Genomic DNA, 5,659 nt, shown 5'->3' with positions numbered 1-5,659 from the left:
ATTAGATGCGGGTGGCCACCAACAGTATTAAACACCGATTAAGAGAAATTTGTGTAGATCTGACTATAAAAACAGAAAAGAATGATCAAATGTCATTTTGTCAAAATTAGCTGTGGGGGGAGGGGAATTAAGAAAAAAGAAAGAATGTGAATAAATAGAAAATAAATTCTAGATTATACCATATTAAAGAAATTATTTTTGCTATAATTAGATCAAAGCTACTAGATACAAATAGATGTTAGAGATATGTCATGCCAGGTATGATGTTCAAAAAAAAATCTTTTGGGGATATATAATGTACTGAATATTTATGCCCCCCTAAATTCATATGTTGAATCCCAACTCTAATGTGACTATATCTGGAAATAGGGCCCATTAAAAGGCAATTAAGGTTAAATGAGAGAATAAGGGTAGGGCCCTCATGCAATAAAATTTTTGGCCTTATAAGAAAAGGAAGACAGAGAAATATCTCTCTCTCTCTCTCTCTCTGTCTCTCTCTCTCTCCAAAATGAAGAAGTTCTGTGAGCCCACAGCAAGGTGGTTGTCATCTAAAAGCCAAGAGAGAACGAAACTCCCATGCCAGCACCTTGATCTTGGATTTTTCAGCCTCTAGAACTGTGAGAAAATAAACTTCTGTTTTTAAGCTACCCAGTCAATGGTATTTTTTTTTCTTTTAATTTTACTTTTATTTTTTATTAAATTGATTAGGGTGACTTTGGTTAATAAAATTATATAGGTTTCAAGTGCATAATTCAATAATACATCATCTGTATGTTGCATTCTGTGTTCACCACCCAAAGGCAAATTTCCTTCCCTCATCATATATTTGACCCTCTTTACCCTTATCTACCTCTCTCCCTCCCCGCTTTCCCTCTAGTAACCACTAAACTGTGTCTATGAGGTTTTGTTTGTCTTGTCTGTTTGTTGCTTTCAGTTTTATATCCCACATATAAATGAAATCATACGATTCTCAACTTTTTGACTTATTTCATTTAGCATGGTAATCTCAAGATCTATCCATGTTGTCGCAAATGGCAGTATTTCATCTTTTTTATGGCTGAGTAATATTTCATTGTATGTATGTACTACATGTTCATTATCCAATCATCTATCAAAGGGCATTTTAGTTGTTTCCATGTCTTGTCAACTGTGAATAATGCTATAGTACCGTGAGCAGACTAAGATAGATTTTGGTACCGCAAAGTGGAATGCTGCTATTATAAATAACTAAAAATGTGGAAATCTATTTGGAACTGGGTAATCAGTAGAGGCTGGAGAAGTTTTAAGGTACATGCAAGAAAAAGCCTGGATTTTCGTAAAGGGACTATTAGTAAAAGTATGAATGTTAAAGGCAATCCTGGTGGAAGCTCAGAAAGAAAAGAAAAGACATGGACAGAAAGCCCCCATTCTTCTTAGGAAATTCATAAATAATAATGAGCAGAACATTGATAGAAACATGGACAATTTTAAGCTATCGCAGTAAGATCTCAGATGGAAATGAGGAACATGTTATTGAAAAATGGAGGAAAAGTGATCCTGTTAAAAAGTGGGAAAAAAAAAAACACCTCGGCTGAACTGTGTTCTAGTGTTTTGTAGAAGGTGGAATTTGCGAATGATGAAACTGGATATTTAGCAGAGGCAATTTCTAAGCATAGTACTGAAGTGCAGCTTGTGTACTCTTTACTGCTTATAGTAAAATGCAAGAAGAGAGAAATTAATTAAAGAAGAAACTGCTAGGCAAAAGGAACCACAACTTGGAGAATTAGAAATTCTTGGCCAATCTGTATTGCAAAAAATGCAAAAGCTAGTCCTGAAGAGAACACTAAGGGTATGGATGAACAATCATTTGATAAAGTGATCATGGGTATGACTCATGTACTTAATGAACCATCCCAGCAGAAGCCTGGAATATAGCTGGAGTTGTATCAGTAGAGATGCTGCCAGTTTGAACAAAAGGAGAGAGAAAATGTGATGGACTGAAGAAAGGCTATTAGACTTTTGGATTCCATAGACTGAGATTATATAGCTATTTAACTGCAGATGTGAGCTATTCTTCAAGGAAAGGGAAGAATGACCCTGAGAGAGAGATCGCCAGGACTGCCAATCCCAGTACAGTCCCAGGGTATAAGGCTATTTCTTCCTAGTTTCATAGGGCAAGACTGCCACAGGGTCGTACCCTGCTGAGCTGAAGGGACAGAGCTTCCCTGCAGAGCTATGAGGGTGATGTTGCCACCCCACTGGGCCTGGAAGATGAGACATAGAGCTAAAGATGATTATTCTCAAGTCTTAGATCTAACGAAATTTCCCTTGCTAGATTTGACCTGCTTGAGACTCATCTCTGTTTCTTTTTAGAGCTTGCTGTTCAAGACACAGTTGTATACTAATCTCACCTTGATATTCTATTAATGAATCTATAAAGTGAAAAATAAAGCAATGTGAATATAAAATCTCAGATAAAATGCTTTCAATCAAGAAAGATGAGAGCTGTATGAGTCAATAACCTAAATATTCAAATTTTACTTTAAGTATATCAGCTATTGAGTTAGAATTATTTTTGAAGCGCGCCAGACAATTCTTAAAAACAGAACATATTTTCAGTAATTTTTAACATGTGCTTTTTCCTTTGCAACAATAATTTATATTACAATACATAATATATAAAGGAAAATAAAGTAAAAACAGAAACAGGAAAGTTTCATTTATACTATAGAAAAGTAAATGGTATAAATGTAAAACTCTACGAAACTTTACAGAATTTAGTTTATGTTCAGAAAGAAATCTAATTATCAGGCTGTTAACAACCATAACTGAAAGCTTAGTTCAAAGTCTAAACCAAGGTAACCAAAGTGTCTTCACTGCTTTGGCACTAATTGGTCATTTGGAGTCCAGGGAGTTTTTAAGATTGACACCAAGAAAATGAGAGGCTTTTGCTTAGTCACTGATGATTAAGTGACAAAAGGCAAACAGAAAGCCAATCTTACTCCTTAGAAAGATTCAAGAATTTCTGTGAAAACTGTTTAGAAATAAATGTCTCTAAAATATCTGTGCTGTTTTATTTACTTTTTCTTAAATCAAAGCAAATCATAGTTTATAATAGATATAATACCAATGGCAAGATCATTAAATAAATTTTATACAATATAAATTAAACAGGACTAATATTTTATTTCCTGCAACTTTTATTTCACATTCGAGCAAAAGGAAAAATTCAAGTCTTCACAACAGATGACATTTTAGATTTCTATCAATTTGAATAGTCTTAAAATTATACATGTCAAAATATTGGAAGCATGGTATAGATGTTACAGTTACTACTCATCAATCTCCTTTCAAAATTTAAACGTACTATAAAATGTGGGTGAATTCACTGGAAAATGAATTTCCAATAAATGGAATACACGTTAGCCTAGTAAGCAAGATTCCTTTTCATGAACAATTTCTGCAAACTATTAAATACTGAGAAATATTAAAATCTCGTGTTTTTCTGAGACACTTCTCACACTGAGAACTCTGTTTGCCATTCTGAAAAAGGATGAAAAGTTACACTGAATTAGTGTTACCGTACGCCATCAAATTGGGTCACATAACAGATATCCTATTATTCATAAAATGTCACATAACTCTCTGCTTTAACTATTATTTTTAACTTTACTAATAAGGAAAGCAAATAATTGCTTAACTATTTTTCAGTTAAAAGAAAAGATGTCTATAATTGTATGTAAATACAATTCAAGTAGCAATTGTTAATTTTTTAATTTTTTTATTTTCTAATATTTTTTTTATTTTTAAATTACAGTTGACATTATATATTATGTTAATCGCAGGTGTACAAAATAGTGATTAGACATTTAAATAACTAACAAAATGATCACTACAATAAGTCTAGTACCATCTGACACCATACATAGTTATTACAATATTATTGAATATATTCCTTATGCTATACTTTACATCCCCATGACTATACTATAACTACCAATTTGTACTTCTTAATCCCATTCCCATCTTCACCAACCCTCCCAACCGCCCTCCCATCTGGTAACCCTCAAAATGTTCTCTATATCTATGAATTTGTTTCTGTTTTATTTATTTTGTTCTTTATATTTCACTTGTAAGTAAAATCATATGGCATTTGCCTATCTCTCTCTGACTTACTCTGGAAAATACCCTCTAAATCCATCTGTGTTGTTACAGATGGTAAGAGTTCATTCTTTTTAAAAATATTTTTTCATGGCTGAGTAATATTCCATTCCATATATGGACTACCTCTTCTTTATCTATTCATCTGCTGATGGAAACCCAGGTTGCCTCCATATTGGTTGTTGTAAATAATGCTGCAATGAACATAGGGATGCACGTGCACCTTCAAAGCAGTATTTTGGGGTTTTTTGGATAAATACTCAAAAGCGTATTTATGGAGTCCTTTTTGCCTCTTGTTACAATCTTTGTTTTAAAGTCTATTTTGTCTGGTATAAGTATTGCTACCCCCAATTTTTTTACTTTCCATTTTCATAAAATATCTTTTTTTTTTTTTACTTACAGTCTCTGTGTGTCTTTCAATCTGAAGTGAGTCTGTTGTAGACAGCATATGTGAGGGTCTTGTTTTCTTATCCATTCAGCCAACCTATGTCTTTTGATTGAAGTATTTAATTTATTTACATTTAAAGTAATTATTGATAGGTATGTACTTATTGCTATTTTATTGTTCATATTTATGTATTTTCCTTTTCTTTTTCTTAAAGAAGTCCCTTCAACATTTCTTCTAATACTGGTTTGGTGGTGATAAACTTCTTTAATTTTTTTTTTTTTTTTTTGTCTAGGTAACTCTTTATCTGTCCTTTGTTTCTAAACAATAGCTTTGCTGTGAAGAGTAATCTTGGTTGTAGGTCCTTGCTTTTCATCACTTGAAATATTTTGTGCCTGCAAAGTTTCTGCTGAGAAATCAGCTGACAGTATTATAGGAGCTCCCTTGTAGGAAACTGGCTGTCTTTCTCTTGCTGCTTTTAAGATTCTTTCTTTGTCTTCAACCTTTGGCATTTTAATTACTATATATCTTGATATGGGCCTCTTTGGGTTCTTCTTGTTTGGGACTCTGTGTTTCCTGGACTTGTATATTTATTTCCTTTACCAGGTTAGAGAAGTTTTCCATCATTATTTCTTCAAATACGTTTTCAATTCCTTGCTCTCTCTTCTCTTTCTGGTACCCTCATCATACAAATGTTGGTACGCTTGATGTTGTCCCAGAGGCCTCTTAAACTACCCTCATTATTTTGGATTCTATTTTTTTGTTGCTGTTCTGATTGCGTGTTTTCTGCTTCTTTATCTTTTAAGTCACTGAATCAATCCTGTGCTTCATCTAATCTATTATTGATTCCCTCTGATGTATTCTTCATTTCAGTTATTGTATTATTCATTTCTCATTGCCTCTTTTTTGTTTTCTATCTGTTAAAGTTCTCACTGAGTTTTTCTACTCTTCCTCTAAGTTCATTGAGCATTCTTATAACCAGTGTTTTGAACTCTGCATCTGGAAAATTTAAGGGTTTTTTTGTTTTGTTTTGTTTTGTTTTCCTGGAGCTTTGTTTTATTCTTTCGTGTGAGTCATATTTCTTTGTCTCCTCATTTTGGCTGCCTTCCTGTGTTTGTTTCTATGTATTAGGAA

This window comes from Pteropus vampyrus, unplaced genomic scaffold (genome assembly GCF_000151845.1).
Source record: "Pteropus vampyrus isolate Shadow unplaced genomic scaffold, Pvam_2.0 Scaffold33, whole genome shotgun sequence".
NCBI classification, from domain to species: domain Eukaryota; kingdom Metazoa; phylum Chordata; class Mammalia; order Chiroptera; family Pteropodidae; genus Pteropus; species Pteropus vampyrus.
Note: the sequence above shows the minus strand (reverse complement) of the source record.